Below are 20,938 nucleotides of genomic sequence, written 5' to 3'. Positions count from 1 at the left end.
TATATATATAAGCTTACTATTTGTCTTGCTTGATATCTAATGACCATAAGGCTTCACTTCACAAACCTTATGCTATAGCTTGGTGTCCATTGTATGGAAGCTATCTAACATCTTGTCAGTAGCACATTATTCTAATCTCAATAACACGGATATTACTGGATTATTATTAAACTTGGCATGTGAGTATATCTCAACAATATCTAAATGCTGATATTCAGTAAACACAACTGTTGGTATGCGGCCAAATTCCAAAGAGTATCTTTGTCCAACACTTGAAAATATATGAATCTAGCTTCATCAATCTTGGTACATATATATAACCAGTCCCTATGTGCTTGTGTTTGAGATCAATGGTCAAAAAGTAGGACCGCAATATTTGTTGTTTTTTGGTTTTAACGCCATTTTCCAGCATGATAGGCTGTATATTGTGGCTAGTATCTCTGGTGGAGTCAAATTTATGAACGTTTCCCCTGTGGAGAGAATTGGCAACCTGATATGTTAACTAGACAATGAATCTGGAAGCAAATTCGTTACCTGCCGGAAATAATTGGCTTGCCACTTCCTTCCCCCTCCAGCTGGAAGTCATTCCCCACGGTAAAGAATTGGCGGGGTGATTCTTGTAGCCTCCAATTATACCTCCGATACATTAGAACACTGAATTAGCAAACCTAAATTTATAAAAGAAACAAATGCAAACTTACTTAAAAGCATCAGCTGTTTTCAAACCTTGTCATCTCTCTCTATTATTCTCTCTCTATCCATCTTCCACTCTCTTTTAATCTGTCTTCCCTCTCCCTTTCCTCATCTTCCTCTAATTGTCTTGGCCATCTTCCTCTTCACCTCTGTCTTCCTCTCTCTCTCTCTCTCTCTCTCTCTCTCTTCCTATGTCTTCCTTCTCTTTTATTATACCTTCCCCCTCTCTCTCTCTCTCTCTTGTCCAGTCTTCCTCTCTCTCTTCCTCCATCATCCTCTCTTTTTCCCCTGTCTTTCATCTCTCTTCCAGGTTTATTCTGTATTCAACCCTATTTCCTCTCTCTTCCTCTTTCGTAACTGTCTTGACTTTCTCTCTCTTCATATCTGATTTGTGTATACTGAGTGTTAGCAGTGCACTCTTATTAATACAACCGTTATATTACATGGCTGTAAATGGGACATTGTCAACAGTACACTCCATAATGGATATAGCCATTCGATTTCATGTCTGTACATTTCAGTGTCTGTAGTACACTCTATAATGCATACAACCATTAGATTCCATAACTACATTTCAGTGTCAGCAATACACTCCATGACGCATATGACCATTCAATTCCATGACTACATTTCAGTGTCTGCAGTACACTCCATGATGGATACAACCATTCATTTCTATAACTGTACATTTCAATGTCTGCAGTACATTCCATGATAGATGCAACCATTTGTTCCATGACTGTACATTTATGTGTCAGCAGTTAACTCCATGATGCATACGACCATTTGATTCCATGACTACATTTCAGTGTCTGCAGTACACTCCATGAAGGATACAACCATTCGATTCCATGATTGTACATTTCAGTGTGTGCAGTACACTCCATGATGATACAACCAATCGATTCCATGACTACATTTCAGTGTCTGCAGTGCACTCCATGATGGATACAACCAATTGATTCCATGTCTGTACATTTCAGTCTCTGCGGTACACTCCATAATGGATACAGCCATTTGATTCAATGACTGTACATTTCAGTGTCTGAAGTACACTCCATGATGGATGCAACCATTTAATTCCATGACTGTACATTTCAGTGTCTGCAGTACACTCCATGATGGATACAACCATTAGACCTCATGATTGTATCTTCAGCAGTGTCAGTGTACTACTCTGTGATTAATACAATAATTACATTTCATGACTGCCCATGGGACAGTGTCAGCAGTGCACTCTTCGATTTATAAAACCATTAGATTTCATGACTGTACATAGGACATTATCAGCACTCCATTATATGATTAATACATTATTAGGTTGTATGAGTGTACATGCGACAGTGTCAGAAGTATGTTCTGTCATTAATACAATGAGGTTTCATGATTGTACATAAGGCAGTGTCAGCACCCCATTCTATCATTAATACAATGATTATATTTTATGAGTGTACATGGGACAGTGTCAGCAGTACGTTCTGTCATTAATATGATCAGATTTCATGATTCTTCATGGGACAGTGTCAGCAGTACACTCCATGATTAACACAATTATTAAATTTCATGATTGTGCATGGGACGGTGTCAGCAGTACACTCTATGATTAATACAGGCATGACATTTCATGATTGTTCATGGGCAGTGTCAGCAGTACACTCTATGTTTATACAAGCGTTACATGTCATGATTGTTCATGGGGCAGTGTCAGCAGTACACTCTGTGATTATACAAGCATTAGCTGTCATGATTGTTTATGGGACAGTGTCAGCAGTACACTATGATTATACAAGCATTAAATGTCATGATTGTTCATGGGACATTGTGTGTGTGTGTGTGTGTGTGATTTCGATTTTTAATGTTGCTTTAACAATTTTTCAGTCATATCGCTACGATGTCTGCAGTGTGACAGTTTATAGTGATGTCTAGCCCTGGGGCATCATGCAGCAGACATGTAGCATGATGTCCCATCCAGTCACATTATCCTGATAAAAGGCCAACCAGTCCCAACACTAACCTCTTAATGCTGAGCGCCAAGCGATGCAGCTGTTAGTACCATTTTTGTAAGTCTTTGATATGACTCGGCCGGGAATCGAAACAAAGATCTCCCACATCTGAGGAGGTCGCTCTAACCACAAGACCACCGGATCTGTACATTCATGGGACAGTGTCGGCAGTACACTTTATGAATAACACAAGCATTAAATGTCATGATTATTCAAGGGACAGTGTCAGTAGTACACTCTATGATTAACAGAAGCATTCAATTTCATGATTGTTCATGGGACAGTGTCACCAGTAAACTCTATGTTTATACAAGCATTACATGTCATGATTGTTCATGGGACAGTGTCAGCAGTACACTCAGTCAGATTTAATGACTGACTACACATGGTGCTAGACAAAACGAGTTTAATGCAAGAAGTTAATGGTGAGACCTGAAGCAAAATAAACCATACCATCAGAAAGAAATTATACCTTTGTTTGCCTATGCCTTACAGGTGAGAAAGTAAAAGAATCAACTCAAAACATTTACACTGTATTATGCAACTAATACAAAACCTGTATTATTATTACAATAATAAAATAGAGATATTTCCCTTTTCAATGCATATTTTAACTGCACAATAATGTTATATGTGTTATTAAGGTAATAACAAAATAACGATATCTCATCAGTTTTAAAAGCATCTTGTTTCTATATTTATCATTCAGACATGACAGTGTAACACATGTTAGGAACAGACTGAGAATAACGCTTATTGATTATTGCTGAATATAAATCATGATACCAGGATAATGAATAACAAGTAGCATACTTTATGATAGCTGGCTTATTTGTCCAACTGATAAATATGATAACAAAGACCATAAAAAACTGAAATAAAGTTCTTAATAAATCAAAGTCATCTCTTTGCACCACATATACATCAATTATTAAAGTATGAATAAAAATATTTTACCACATTTATAGTTGTTAATACATATGCTAGCCTTACGATGATTGTCTAAAGTCTGTATTGTCTGTTCATTGACAAATCCCTGTAGTCAGTGTCAGATATCATCACACAATACAAAACAATACTCTGTAGCCATGATAACTATCTGTCTACTGGTCCAATTATTGGATTTCTTCTGTTGCTTGTTTAGTCCACTCATCAAGTACATGTTGTTGTCCAACGTCTCCATCTAAATCTCATCCCAAGAATTCTTCTTCAGTTCCTAATAGGCAGCAGCATAGTTTTTCATACCTGGAACTTTACATAATGTACCATTCAGATTTCAATTATCCTCTTCAGCGTCTGAAATTTTCAAATAGTACAATTTCTGATACTATTGTGGTCAGACATTAACAGTAGCAAATAAACAAAATGCATGAATGAAGATGATACGTGATAATGATAATGATAAGATGAAAGAACATTGCCCAACCAATGTTGTTGTGGGGCATGACAAATAAAATGTTTGTGCACCATGGATACCCCTGTCAGTATTACTGAATTACATGATAAATGTTAAAGGGGTGATAATTTTTGAAATTGTCACAAAAAAGTAAAACCTAATAACACCTTAGTATTCTTAATCTGACGTCTCAACAAATTTTATTTTAAATCATTAGGTCCAAAGTTAATGAAATTAAACGAAATTTAAATGATAAGTTTCAACAAAAGGGGACATAACTCTGTAAAATTTTCACAAAATAGTGAAAATCCAAATTTGGCAAAGGCTTTTTTGATGTAAAGCCCCATATCAATATTTAGTTTAAATCGATGTAATCCCCCAAAAAGTTATTAAGCATAAATAACATTGAAAAGGAAAAAGGCATAAAATGTCACAAACCATTAAAATTAACATTTACCTTCATCTTTTTAATGTAAAGCCTCATACCAAATTTGATTTAAATCCTCAGATATGTGAGGAATCTAGTGAACAGAAGTGAGATTAAATACAAATTTCTACAACAGGGATCATAACTGAAAATCAAACTTGAATAGGCTTTGTTAATATAAAGCATCGTACCAAATCTGTCCACAACATCCTAAAATAAATTGTTCAGCACAAAACTGAAAGGCAAAAGGCAATGTTCTAAGTCAAACAGGGGCCATAATGTCCTAACAATTTACCAGAAAAAAGTAAAGTCAAACAGCGGCCATAATGCCCTAACATTTTACCAGAAAAAAGGTCTCGTCAAACAGGGACCATAATGTCCTAACATTTTACCAGTAAAAAGGTCTAGTCAAACAGGGGCCATAATGCCCTAACATTTTGCCAGAAAAAGGTAAAGTCACAACATCATACAATTTTGCCAGAAAAAGCTCACAACAAACAGGGGCCATAATGCCATAACATTTTGCCAGAGAAAGGTAAAGTCAATGAGCCATAACATCATACAGTTTTACCAGAGAAAGGTCACATCAAATCGGGGCCATACTGCCATAACATTCTGCCAGAGAAAAGTGAAAACTGAACTTGACCTAGGTCTTCTCAATCTAAAGTTTTATGTCAAATTTGATAACGTCTCTCAAATATTTCAAAAGTTACTGAGCAGAAATTAAATTTGTGATGGTTTGGGATGGTCAGATATAGACAACTTTAGATCTTGTGATGGTAAGGATGTTACAAAATATCTGATGTGATGCATTTGAGATGCCATAGACTAACAAAGCAATCTAGGTGACGCATTTGGTACACTGTAGCTTTAAGTTTCTTATATTTACTCTTCATTTTATGTACATGTGGAAACACTCACATTCAAGTCGTCTGCCTGGCATGTGCAAAGCATAACACCCAATTAGATGTGTAGGCATATAGATGTCTTACAGCCGATACTGCGGGGGGCTGGGGGGCATTTTATATCTAGCTGTCAGGGTGACTGTAATTGTGATGTATGTCTCTCTTCTAGTCTGAGCCAACAAGTTGGGTGAGTTATGTTCATACTATTTTATTTGAAATTAGTGGACTCTTGTTCAGTTTCATATTATGAAGCAATGCTGTAATGTAGGTTTGCACTGGTGTTTTCTCAACAATTACTACCGTATGTTTAACCTAATTCACTGAGTATGTATGGTTTATTAACCTAGTTATAGGTAATATGTATAATTTTATTAGTCATAAATATGGATATGTATCTGAATCAAGTTTAGTTGACTGTAATGTCAACTAGTAATTAACGGGATGTTATGTATTATAATTTGGCATATTATGCTTTAAGCCTTATCAGCAATACATCTGTGCCACTCATGTTGGGATTCATACTAATCGGAGTGCTCGTAGCATGTACCAATTATTATTCTTGGGTATGTATTATTGACAGCACCTGTATTTACTAATTTAGACAGCGATCGTGAAACAGATTATTTACCAAGTATTTGTATGTTTCGGAGTATTTAAGCTGAGAGTGGCAATGAGTACCAGTTTTACCCATCCAGCTGTTCTTAGTGCATGGGAGTGAAGTGATTTGCAGTAAATTTAGTGATGTAGCTACGTGGATTTAGATCTGAGGTAAACAGCTGAATGGATACCAGTTTTACCCATCCAGTTGTTTGATGACAGTACCATTGTACAAGAGATGTCTGAGTCACCAGTGAAAAACCAGGCAGTAGACCGTTATCTTGAAGGCAAGATAATAATACTAATAATAACACTGACTTTCATGTGATTATTAGTAATATGAGATGTGCAGCACATTAGTGTTTGACTAACTGAGATTTATTAAGTAGTGTTTGACTATAGTACAGTAATGTTTGATTACTTAAGTTTATCATAGGAGTATTTTACTACTAAAACCAATCACAGTAGTATATGCTAAAAACCATATTATACTGAGATGCTCGAAAACTGCTGAAGAAAGGTATGTAGACTAACAAACAGAATACGTGAAGAAAATGGAGGGGTTGTAGCTAAAAATGTATTATACACTCATGATATTATTGATAAGAGAACATATACAGATTTAATCACATATATTAACACAAGTATGAAAACAAATAGGCAAGATATGTTTAAGTAATTTTAAAAAAATATTTTATTTTATTTTATTTTATCTCTATTGTTTGGAGATCCTCAAGAAAAAATTAAATCTACTTTATTATTCTTTCTTTTCAACTAATATAATAACAAATTAACCGAAACAACCAATACCGCATAAGAAATAACATTTGCTAACATTTTTAGGAACAAAAATTCAACAATACAGAGGGACAGGGATCATCCTATATATTAAGGAGCAAATGATGGTACGATGCCAAAGCTACCTGGCTAATGCGAAGTAGCACGGATCGTACCGGAGCTCCCCAAAGGTTAGAACAAATAATAAGAACATTACGAAAACACAAACACGGGATCACAAGTGCACGTTACTAATAATATGAGTTATAACAAACACGTCACGCACACAGTTAACAAAAACAATTTATTTTTCTTTCCTCTTCTTCTTTTCTCCAAATATAATGCAACATTGAAAGTATATAGGGTGATATGCATAGGAACGAAGGAACTGGCCACTATGATGAAAGCGGGTGGGTGGGTCAATAATATCCTGCCACCTTCACATGCCAACCCAGACATATATAGCCGAATTTGTTTTATTTTTATTAGCTAGCCCTTATAACGCAAGACAACTTTTGAATTTGACTATTAGCCAGTCCATACATAAACACAAGGATAACAAACAATCCACTATAGCAAAAACACAGAGCATACATTGCACACCATAGATCCCTGGCAAGCATCGCACTCTATAAGTAAGCTCCAAAACCAGCCAGGGTTGATTCAGAGCTATTATAACAATCGAATAGGAATGTGTACAAAACCCTAATCAAGATTCATAAACCTTTTACAAAATTATGTTCCAGTCCTAACAAACACGATGCACACTATGGGGGAAACAGGTATACATAAAAACCATTTCAACTTTCGGCAATAGTGGGTCCTCTCTATGATGGAGTCTGAGAGAGACCACACCAATAAAACCAAAAGAAATATAACTTGTGAAGTTCGCATTGCATTACAAAGTGAAGATTTAATTGCATCGTACGCAATGGCGGACAGCGAACCAAAAGGCTCAGACGATTTGAACTGTACACTTTGTAATGAAAATATTTAGGTCTCTCGGACGGCTGCCGTGCTCTCATTTCATTCTGTCAGGACTGTTTACAGTTTCATATATCCCGTAGTGTCTGTGTAAAGGGCACATTGAAGGAATTTGGTTACCTAGTATGTGAAACTGTAGTTTGCTCAGATGACGAACTTTCACTGGACGAATGGGTGTATTTAATTCTTCATGACACACTGCTGCTTTCTGTCTTGATGACATTGAAAGTTAATACAGAACTCGTTTGTGATATTTGTCCTGGCCTGGACGTACAATATCCTGCTAAAGAACTGTGCATGGTTTGTAAACAAGCTTTATGCGAGAATTGCTCCAAAATACATAAATATCAAAAACAAATACCCATAATATTCTGAAAGTGGAAGAATTGATAAGCAATGAAGATATTCTGCTTCAACTTAAGTCATTGTTTAAGTGCTTGCAGTATGTACATTTTTCCTATAGAACATTACAGAAATAATCACGAAATCCTGCTTTGCGCCAAATGTTGCAATTCTCACCACAAACGTTGTCCTGAAGTAGTGGAGCTGATTAATGTTACATCAGATATGTCCGATACTCTGAACGATATCAAGGTACAGATTCAAGAGGTTGAAAATAAGTTCAAAGGGGTTACGGACAATAATATGTCAAACCTGACAAAGCTTGATTCTCAGGTAAATGATCTGACCGAAGAAATATGAGTCTTGCAAAAAATCAATTAATAATGTTCAGATGATTTGGAAAGAACGGAGAAGATTGAATGCCAGAAAATCTATAACGACGAAAAGATCAGATTAGGGCAAGTAATCCTAAAATTTAAATCTCAGATAATGTCAATCAGAAATTCACATTTTATGATTATGTCAACAAATTTGCAACAAATTCCCAAATGTTTCTCCTGGTCAAACAAATGCTATACCAACCTTCCTTGCCCAAGTCGTCAAATGAAGGAAATTACATGGACTATGATATATTAAAATTGGAATTAGAGTTCGATCATTAACTCAGATCTATGAAGTCAATCCTAAGGGGTGACATTGCAAAGATGAAAATGACAAGAAATTATCAATATTTAAGTTGTAGTAAGCAACTCGAAGAATATATTGCAAATATCTTCAGATGGAGTTCTTATTCAGATTATTGCAGCTATGGTCCCCACTGTTCCAGAGGCAATGTATTTTAATGATGACGGTGACAGGCTCTTTTTTGACATGTTATGAGAGCAAGGATCTCCATGAATTCAGGATTGCCCTGGCATAGGACTTAAAGTTGTATGTTTACGCTAAATATGTTTTGTTCATGTTAAAATATATATTGTTTACTCACGAATTTCGATTGCTTACTTCATACAGTGGGTTCTGTTTTGTCACATGTTCTCTCTTCGGTGATGGCAAAATGGGTAAAGACTTATGCAATGGCAACAATTTATAGGGACGTATACTTAATCTTCTTCACTTCGAAAAGCCACATGTAAAATTTAGCTAATTGGACTAACGTTGCTTTACTCCGATTGATGTGTTTCCGATTGTAATGTTGTGTGACCACTCTGCAATTCCACTTGCACTTATCAAGAGTAATGGGTCTTATCTCCTGAGCGATTCTGTTCACCACGTATTTTGAGAAACACTGTTAAAATCCAATTGTTCTGGTTCACGAGACATGGGTTCAGCTAAAGCGTTTGCAGTTTTCGTTGTATAAGCATGTCAGAAAAGATACATACTTTCATTGGGATATCCGACACGTTTATCGAGTTGCTTAGACTATTTTGTCCATGTGAGGGATATTGAGGATGACAGGCAGGTTCATGATGATGGACGGTGAAGACTTGACCGAGCTAGAGTTGATCACTGTGGATTTACTGTAATCATAATTGTTGTACCTACACAGTATTAGACCTAATGGTACTGCTGAAAACATCTTTTGAAGAGAAGGTGAAAGTGGAGCTGAAGCTGGATGTGATGCTTTACCTGGGCAGGATAAACTTCATCTTTACCGAAAGCTCTCCGCCTTTAATATCTGTGTCATAACAAATTTCTTACTGAGGCAACGGCTGTATGACAAAGACGTATCCCTCTTTATTGGTGCTCTTATTCACCTTCCGTTTAGACTGTTTCTCGCGCCATTACAGCATAATAGTGATTTTACGTCCACTGTGTACAAATTTCACATGTATGGCCTGAATTACAACAAACGCAATCCAAGCATGTTATATAAGTACTCTCTGTCAGTTTAATATGCTTGCACTTAATGTTCTACACATTATGTTGACAAATATAACTTAAGGCAGCAAATCAATAGCACATACAGGTGAAATTAGTCAAGTATCACCTTGACTTATCGTGATGTGGATGTTACTGCACAATACAAATGTCAATTTTAAATTATATGCAAGACCTTCCGGTCTCTAATTACAGTCAGAAACCGAAAAGGGTTGCATACATTTACTGTGAAGTGGACGCTAGGGATTATAAATATGTATATAAATATTGCGCGTATGACCTCTCTGGTTTGTACTCATAATTAGTCAGCGACAGGCAAAATGGCAGATTGACAGTATTCAATGAACACAATGTAGGAAACCAATTAAGATGTAATATATTGTTTGCAAAATGGCTACCAACATATAAATAAATTCGCCTTTTGCAAATATTTGGTGGCCAAAATTATGCTATGCGAATTGTAGCTTGAAATATCAAAGTTGCTTCTTAAATATATCGCGTGCGATGTGTCCTTCCTTGTAGGATTTGTTTATATTGTATATCTATCAGAACTGATAGGTAAACTGTAAACAATGATACAAGACCCTGTGATTAATATTAATGAGCTTGAACATTGATTTGTATTGTCGCAAGCCGGCGGTTTTGCGGCGAATAGAACTTTAGATCAAACTTTTGAGGAACTTACTCGCAACTTGGAACCCTGATACTACCAACCAGGGAAGGTATAAAAAAGGAACTAACACATAGCATGTACGACAAAGGTTAATTTGAAAACGAACTATACAACTTTACAGACACTGACAATTAAAGTAGACGGGGTAAACATTCCATAAGTACGAAATTCCTACAACTCACTCAGCAGTGTGGAAATGATGTACGAGTTATACTAGGTTTCGTGATTTATACCACAAGCATAATTCGTAACAGAAGTATTTATCCTTATTTACACGGAGATATCACTTTTATCTCACTCCCACCTATGTTGGCAGACAATGTTTTGCATTTAAAACAAAATATTAAATTGGAAAGGTTGTATCTGCAAGGCAGTGGTTGTACTCCTAAATGTACTGTAATCAGGTAGTATATTTGAAAAAGTTACACAGCCATTAGTTCTTTCAAGTTATGGATTCCTGAGCTACAAATGTTCTTCAACCAACTGAAATTGCAGTCAACAATTTAAAAAATGCAAACAACTGAAGGTAGTGTTGGCTATCATCCTGCATTCTAAACCTCACCAGATTAGAACATTTTCATTGACATAAATTATAATGGTTACTCAATGCATATTGCACACTGAACTCTTCAGTGAGTCAGTTTCATTGCGACATCTTAAAATATTTCAACCACATAAGATTCAGCTCCGAATATCACACCATTACATCATCTGCTGCTAAACAATGCAGGAAAGTCATTTACTGTGAAACGATTGTGTACATAGTAATAACACTAAAACACAACACCTTTTTAAACAATTTGAAGCTTGAAACGTGTATGTTCCGCAGAAATGGAATTTCAAATTGTTATCATGTTTTCGTTCAAAAATTAGCATCACAATAAAGTACCTTGATTACTTAACAAAAGAGCAATACCTAGTTTTACTAGAAATCGTTTAAAATGGTTGGTTTAAAAGTGAATGTTTCATAGGTATGGAATTTATAATCAAATTACCTTTTTCAATTGGTTTCGTCAGAATTCTTGTGTCCTCTAAAAGTGAAAAGAAACGAAGGTCTTTTGAAATATTTCAATTCAACTTGGGTGAATCAAATAAGACAAATTTTAATCGAGTCAAATCCAGTTTCTATGAATAGCTTTACTAGCGAAGAAATATTTAAGAAATCTGAAACAAATGTAAGAATGAGGAGGTATCAGGATTTAGTTACTAAGAAATATTATTTATAACAATGATACCAGACTGTAAAGAGGTCCCTACTACGACTATTTATCTGTGACACGGAATGAACTTTTAATGAAAAGTTAAGTAGAAGAATATGATAATCAAGTCTCTGTATATATATATATATATATATATATATATATATATATATATATATATATATATATATATATATGTGTGTGTGTGTGTGTGTGTGTGTGTGTGTGTAGAGACAGAGACATAGATACATGCATACATATATACATACTTACATACATACATGCATACATACATACAGTGAATATGTTCATGTACTGGTTCATAAATAGAACATTCATTAATTTAACAATATGTCAGTGATATGTGCATGTTTTTCTCACTTGTTGCATCATTGATATTGATGCTCTTCGTTTAGATACATTCCAGTTTCAGTGTAATTTGCATTAGTGAATTGATTCAATGATATAAAGCATCTTGTTTTGGTGAATTTAAAATAATTAGTTAAGTTACGGTTGTACAATGTGTATGACATAAAGCTCATTTTCTTCTAAAAAAATATTCATTGTTAGTACGTAATTTATATAAGGGATGAAGGTGTCAATTTTTTCTGGCACAGTCATATTGTTTCTTATATATATATATATATATATATATATATATATATATATATATATATATATATATATATATATATATATATATTCGTGTTTAACTTTCGTCCTTGATTGTAAATTGTACTGATCATTTGAAAATAAAATATCACACAGGAAATTTTAGTCCATGATGGTATTTGATAGTTTAAGATAATGATCATTTGTAAGAAACATGCTTGCTTAGATTAGAGTTCAGGACACTGGTTTCTCCCATGGATAATGTCAAATTACCTGATATTTCTCAGTTTGATTTGCTACAAGATAATTAAACAAGCATGACCTTGCTGACAATTTGGGGTAATTTTCCATTTGTACGATGAAGATTTTCAGAAAAGTTAACTTCGACATAGATCAAGTTGGGTTATTTATATATACAAGCTTTTCATATCAAAGTTATTAATTCTGATTTAGACATAATTTGTTGCATTCGATTTTAATTTGAGAGGGAATGTGTATATAAATTATTCATTGGAATCAGAAAGTGCTTCTTGATAGTTTGGACAAAAACAATATTTTGGGACTATTTATTCAAACACATTCCGGATTATATCATTGTGATACATCAAGACTATGTGCATATCAGTACTTTCAAGACTGGAATTAATTCGGAACACCATATGAGTTTGGACTACTGATAGTAAGATTAAGATTATTTAGGACTTTATTCACAATACTGTACGCTCCTTTTAAATTTTCACCATACTCATATTGTACATCATATATGCACAATTCCTATGTACGACCAAGTAGATACCATAATAAGCATTCTAGTTAAAACCCAGTACTGATTTGACCTTCTGTTCAGAAAGCGTAGCATTAACGAGAATTTCAGGATGGCTGCTGTGATAGATCGGCACCATTTGCATTTAGGACGGAGTAGACATTATAAGAAGTCCTTTTTGTAAGACCCCAAGGTGATATGATAATCCATTCAGAGGAAATAGCAATACAATATTTCAAAATGGCTGGTGCAATTGCCATACTTAATGATCAAGCAAAACTATTTCTATTTAGAATGAAGTAGACATCATACGACGTTTTCTAATGGAAAACCCACGGCGATATGACTCCCCATTCTGGAGAAGTAGCGATAACAAAACTGCCATAATGACTGCCTTGACGGCCATACAAGATTTCAAACTGGAACCCATTTTGTTTAGGACTAAATATGTATCATACGAAACCTTATAGTGATAATCACATGTTGATATAATCAACCATTCAGGAGGGGTTGTGCAGCACCATTTTTAGGACCAACTATACATTAGGATAAATGCGTGCGTAACGTTTAATGGCTATCCTATAAGTAGTTTAGGAGGAGTAGCAATAAGAAAATAACGAATGCAAGAATGTCAGATTAAGCATGCCCCATGAAGAGCAACAGACAGCAGACCATCCCATAAGTTATTATCAGCTATGGCCACTAGAGCTAAAACCAAAACAACAAACTCTAATACATACTGGTTTGAAAATTTGTCACATTACCAAATTGCATCTATATTCTTTATGAATACAACTATTGAAAAGTGCACGTATCATTGCAATAATGTAAATCACATCATCGATCAGTACCCTGTTTAACCACAAGAGGGTGGCAATATTCACTAAGAGGTATTGGATATGGTGGTGGGATGGTATTGAAGATTGACTGGCAGAATATGGTCCTATCAGACTGTTAAATAAGCCAAACATCCTTTTTCAGTGCCATAGCAAAGGTCCTTTCATAGTCTGGCTAATGTATACATACATTAAATAAAGATGGCTTTGAAAGTATTGGTATAAAGCAATGAGATATTCCAATATTGTTGATATATCTAACTGTGACCAACCCATGACCCGTGAATCCGCATACATAAACATGATCTCAGCTGTATGCTATTGCTTACTTAGTCTCAAGATCAGTGATTAAGTTACACTATGTAAAAACTATTGACATAAAATAAATAGCAAACATATCGATAAACCCGTCTGCAAACTTTGAACCTGAACTCCTACCGAAACAGCATGCAAGAACTTGAGATCTTGGGTTGTGGAAAGATATGTGTACACTTTCCATGCGATTTATCTAGTTTTCACAGTACTGATGATACAAACCTGCAATAGCATCGTTAGGGACACACACTGTATTCAGTCTAATACTTTTTTAAAACTCATAATATGGTTTTAAAAACATTATTCCTAAATAGCAATTTGACTGAAGGCTTTTCTTCCTCTCTCTCTCTCTCTAGTTTCTTTTTCACCGTACCGGTTTGTCAGGTAGCATAATAGTCGACCACGGGTGAAACAGAAATGCACTATAAATATAGTACAGTGTTGAAAAGTCTCCAAAAATCCCCAAACCTCAAATCCCCTTCTCTCTCTCTCTCTCTCTCTCTCTCTCTCTCTCTCTCTCCGATCGTCACAGGCTATGGGCAAAATTCCTTAGAAATACGATCACAGTGAACTGTTTTCATCCCTGTCTAGCTAGTCCGCTACAAAATGTAGTTATGTACCTATAGATTGACCTGATCAGCCACTTATGTACTCACAAAACCAAGCCAGTTAATGACGGCATGATCACAAACAGAATGTGGAATGTATCTTTAAGATACAACTCGTTATATCAATTTTATATTGAAAGAAAGCACGGTAAAGCTCGTTTCCTGTCGACAAACAGTTTATAGGGATTATCAATGACACAGCTTACATACTATACATATACAAAAATTAATTTCAGTAAATTATAAATTGTATAATGTATACATCATGGTTTCTGCTAATGATGCTAACGTGACACTCCGTTGTGACGTAAATATTGCCATTATTTGAAACATATACGTGTCACAAATAGTATGTCAGTAAGTTAACAGAAAGAGTCCCATCATTATCACCCACAATCTCTGGTCTGAAACTGTTGAAATGTAATGAGGAATCTTGTTTTTCAATGCTTGACCAACGGACCAACAACTTCTGTCAATAAAGGATTATTTATGCTACCAACTGGTACAGATCCCATTCTTTGAGGACTACGATACCTACCCAGGAATGGATATTTGCGATACTATTTCTTTAGCCAGGAATGTGGCCGAGACCAAGCGTAATCTCCTCCATGTCTGGCCAAAGGCGGAGTTACAATACGTCCCAACAAAGAAAAGGGTTATGCCTATCTCCTTGATGTCTAAGGTTTAATATGACCAATGTGACGTCTGAAATAAGTATGATGCAACAATGTCAAAGTGGTTGTAGCGCAAAAAAGCCCACATGTTTAGGTTGTTGTTATGATGAGATAATTCTTCCTGCAATCGCAATACATACACAACTACCAATTAAGTTAATGACGAGCATATCAACCTTAATCTGCGGACATTCAATTTTATAAACGATCTGATGCAAAAATGTTTCTGGTATTTCCAAAAGCTCAGATGCTGATGAAACTTAGATCTCATTGGTAAGCAGAGGTTTATTTGTGCACTTTCCAATTGGCTAATGCCACGAAAGGGAGATGCTGAAAATGAAAGATTTCTAGAGGATTTAAATCCCCTGTTATGTTCAGAGTTCCCAAACAGTGCAGAGAAAGAAATCTTGCCTGACCGACTTCATATGAGAAACAGAAGATTCTTTAGGGGCATCCGGACTGTCACTTAATGGGTGAGAAAATTCATCCCCATCTAAAACAAAGTCTAAGAAAGGATTAGATCCTACTTCTCATGGTTCGGGATTAGTCCCAGACGAGTCACTAACTTCCAACAGAGCAAAACGTTACTAACAAGGGTGCATCTCAGGAGGTTGGGCATGAACCGCCAAAATTCCTGAATGACGTGAACATCTCAAGACGTCAAGTGAGCTACTCTTGCACACATGATCTTGGTAAAGACTCTGGTGATTTAGTTAGGTTCGAGTAGAAGAGCCTGAAATTGAAATTTCTCATAGCAATCCGACAGGAGTTTCCTTTGGGACGGGGAGATGTGGATGCTGAAGTGGGCATCCTGAAAATATTTAAGGACTTCCAAGTCATTCGCCGGATGGCATCCGATACTTAGTCAGATGTTCCAATCTTTAAATACTCGTGCTAAATAAACTGGTTTAATGGGGGAAATAACGAGTGCTTATGAAACTTATTTAATGGGGAAATATCGATTTTGAGTTGAATCTTTCTCCTTCTTTTTGTTTAAAATCTAAATAAAATCCTGGATAATTATTTCAATCTCTAGTGCAGCCTTACAAGTAAACTTTGAAGGGTGTTCACCTCTTCCTTTACGAAAACCTTTTGGGGATGATGGAAACGAATTAGGTCCTTGAAGGAGAATGAGGGTTCTCGACGTGACGCTGATGATCTTCCATTATTGACTAAAAGAGCCACCCATTATCCATTATGTCCAATAAAAATATTTTAAAATATAACCAGCTTAGCACTTACTAATATATATATATATATATATATATATATATATATATATATATATATATATATATATATATATATATAGAAGTATGGGACTTGGCGGGAATGGATGCGACTCCTTAGGGCACACTCACGTCCTCCTTAGGGAAGAGGAGGTGTCAATAGATCAGTAGATTCCCTCCCCTGACCCATTTGGCAACCTCACTGTTTGAAGGATCGCAGTTAGGGGGTTAAAAATGGATATGGTAGTTCCTGTGGGACCCTGCTTAAACCATGGCGGTGGGGATGAGACATTCATCATTCCGAACTGAAAGGTTTCTTCATCAGATTAACAGGTATCCCAACCGATGAAGGAAACATAGGAAGAATGCATCATAGAGCACGTCTTAATGCCAAGGTATTGAATTCCAACAATTTCTGCGAAGTGATATGGGAATCATTCCTGTTTCAACAAAGTATTGATCTTAGACAAGAAACACTTGGACTACCGTAACAATTGTGCAAGATTTGATGTGTAGAGCCTTGAAGAGCTTTATGTAGAGAATGTTAAATAGTGCTGTTATCTGACCTAGAAAGAACCTTTGTCGACGTAGGGGGTTTACAAGTCCAAATATTTTAATGGATCGTAGAAATGGAGGTCGAAACCATAGATTAAAGAACAGGAAAAAGAAAGAGGTCACGCCTTCCGCTCTCTGTCTACCTGATAGTCTCGAGGTAATATCTGAGTTAGCTCCAGCACCACTGCAGAAAGAGGAGGCAGCATAAAGTCTGTTTAAGGCTATGGAATTCTTAAAATTGGATACAATCGTGTGACAAAGTTCAGAAGAGCTTTCGACATATATCAATGGCAAATCTACAGCCCTGTCATAAAGGTCTAACTATCTTCCTACAGTCTCTTTTTACCCACTGTGTGAGAAAAAACTGGAAACCCTAAAGAGAAATGCTCTGACGCAATCACATTTTAGAAACGCTGCTACACAGACCAAAATTTGGCTTTCAATCGCGATTCTCGAAGTCTTTGAATGTATTTGCACAGACTGTAATGTACTATGCAGATTATCGACGTGAGCTTTGCAGCTACCCTCCACATATTATTTATCCAAGCTATGTTTTCATTATAAATTTCATCGTTCTCCAGTCAATCTTTCAAGTATTTTGGCCATCATAAATGATATCAGCTTCATTAGTTTCATTACTGGATTTAGTGATACGAAATCATGACAAATTTCCCCGACTCAGACAAGTTTCCTTATTACATCTGCTGCTTGAATTATTGCCGGTCTCTTTGAGACCAGGTCTCACATCACTGATTGTTTTGGTAGGTGAAGTAATACGTAATTCATTACATGTGGTCCACACCAGCCTTGCAGTCAAAGAAGGTGACAGAAATTTAGATCAATTTAATGCCCTTTATTTTCTCATGTCAGGGCTACTCAAGCTCATAAACTCAAGCACAGTATACAATTTAATCAATTGGCTCTTGCAACCCCTTTAGATAGTATGTCCTTTGTAAGGTATGGTTAATAACATAATGCTGATTAATCACAAAGGCTATGTATAAACTCTATCCTATACTATTTAATTCAATATAGATCACATAACCAATGAACGCGTGACGAGATCATTACTCAGACCAGGCCCGTCTTACTTCCTGTATAATTAAACATAATGCCAAATAAGTGCGTTGCGTTGGATAGGCGACCTTCGGCTTCTCCTCCACTCAACAAGCAAGAACCTTTTCTCCAAAAACAATGAACGGAAACCACTGTAAAAATCCTGCCTCCACTCAGTCGGCTATCATAACATGCAGCCAGGATGCCTATTATACAAATCCTACCCAACATGGAGAGGGAATTGAGAGAGCTGTCCAAGGAATAAAAGCAGGAATAGTTTTCCTATATACACAATGACTTTGCGAGAGGCGACACACCTCGTCAGACTAAATTCAACAAATGGGACAAAGGTATATGTGTACACATGAAGTGCACAGCAAATAGGTGGAATTCACGTACCAAGCAGCCATTTTATGGCAACAATGTTTTATCAACATTTTCAACATATTGAAAGCTGAAATGAAATACAAAAATAATTAAAGATAGGTCATGCTTATCATATCATAAGTTACTAATGGAGGGTAAAAGCGAATATGCTCTGCATCCCTAGTGAAGTAATATAATATTCGCAATCAATAACAACAAGACCACAAAGATGATGAAAATTGTTGACTATACAAAAAACATGTAAGAACTACTTTAAGTCAAAGGAAATAATGACCATATTCTGAATGAGCAGAACTAACTAAGAATGTAGACAGGGATAATATTGTTTTTGTTCTAGACCTCCAATTACTTAATTGGAAGAAATATTAACCTTGAGCTTGGGACTTACTCCAGGAAGAGGATAACGATGTCATAATGTGCAATGTATTGCATTTACTGCTATTAAACGAAGTTTATTTTGTGCTTTACGGCTCTATAATCATCATGATCGGAAGTGCTTTTGCCATCACAAAAAGCGATAACTTGCTTACCTTTTAATTATCATCACCAGATGTAATTGATATCCAAATTCCCCGACTCAGAACAATTTCCTCTTCGAAGTCACTGGCTGATTTATTCTGGACCTTTTTAGATGATGTCTCATATTATAATTTGAGATTTCGTTGCGCTTTCCCATAATATAATATTATTTAATTACCTGTAGTACCCACCAGCCTTGTGGACCAACGAGATTTATGCTTAAATGTATTGCATTTATAGTGTTAGGGATAATGGTAGGGTGAAAAGAAGAAACTTTACTCGAGTGGTGATTGCCATCGACCTCAAAAGCTATATATTTTGTAAGGCTCCAAGAACTAGGATCATGACCTTTAAGTAGTGTATTGTATTGGCGTGACAACAATTCTCCTATCCTCTACTCAATTACCAAAATACTCTCCACATCTAACAAGGAAAGTAACCCACCTTCAGGAGGATGCAGTGGTCTTATTCTACAAACGCATGCCCACAAGAAGTTTTTTAAAGTTAGTCAACGTATTTAAACATATACAGAAATAATTTTCGTTATTATTAATGCTACAAGTGTAATATTCAGTTTTTTTTCTGAGGAAGGGATGGTCAATTAAAGCAATGGTTTTACTTTACCTTTCATAACAAACATTCCGGTTTGCTCTTTGTTTGGAAAGTTACTTCTTCCCATATTTGTGCCAGACATGATGTACCTTTGTGCAAAACAACGTATGCATATAATAACCACAGTTACATTCTACAGCTAAATAATGATACATGGTAATTCTAATTTCAAAATTTGGACTATGATTTTTGGAAGGAACTAGAATTATCTCCAGGCAGGGAGTCCTATATTGCAACTTTGAAATGCTTGCTACATATTATATAAATTACACAAACAAGAAACAAACACATGTGCTTTGAAATTAGCATGACACAATCCATATAACCTATACTTTTCCAGCATGAGATTCAAGTACTTCAACCTTTAAATTCCTTTTAAGAACCCGGTTTCGTATTCCATTTAACAAAAAATAAAATCACGTGCTTTGATATCAGCTGTGATACATTTCATTTGCCAAAATCATGCATATTTCATACCTGACTCCATATTCTCTTCTGATATTTGTTCTGTTGTTTTTATTGCGTGAGTGGTTCTTTCCTTTATCAGTTTAATTTCTTCATTCGGTACATTGACATCTCTTTTACATCTTCCAGACTGGACGCCACATTTCGGAATAACGTGTTAACGTATGCGTCCATCTTTGTGTATTTTGAATCTAGGTCCTTAAGTTTGTCTTTGGTAATCTTCTTAAAATTGCCAAATTGGTCCCTAAGATTTTGTAATTCCTCTTTCAAAGAGTCCACTGTTTTCTCAGTTTCTTCCTGATGGATTCCCAGCTCCTGTCTGCAGTCATTTACACATTCACTCAACGCCTTCATCTCCAAGTCAATATTAAAGGATACGTCTTGCGAAGCACTCTTTATCTGAAAATGAGTTTGTATTTAGTGAGACACAAGC

General features: G+C 35.7%; 1 long non-coding RNA gene across 1 annotated transcript; it reads right to left on the bottom strand.

Annotated features, from left to right (window-relative positions):
* Positions 1-3,216: 3,216 nt before the first annotated feature.
* Positions 3,217-20,603, bottom strand: LOC149787151 (uncharacterized). The gene is made up of 3 exons (XR_016425268.1): positions 20,518-20,603; positions 11,671-11,706; positions 3,217-3,992 (listed from the first exon to the last, which is right to left on the bottom strand). It is a non-coding gene; the product is annotated as an uncharacterized LOC149787151 (long non-coding RNA).
* Positions 20,604-20,938: the final 335 nt, after the last annotated feature.

The sequence above is a fragment of the Sinohyriopsis cumingii genome, chromosome 12 (genome assembly GCF_028554795.1).
Source record: "Sinohyriopsis cumingii isolate HCF-2022 chromosome 12, ASM2855479v2, whole genome shotgun sequence".
NCBI classification, from domain to species: Eukaryota; Metazoa; Mollusca; class Bivalvia; order Unionida; family Unionidae; genus Sinohyriopsis; species Sinohyriopsis cumingii.
This window is presented reverse-complemented; position numbering and strand designations above follow the sequence as displayed.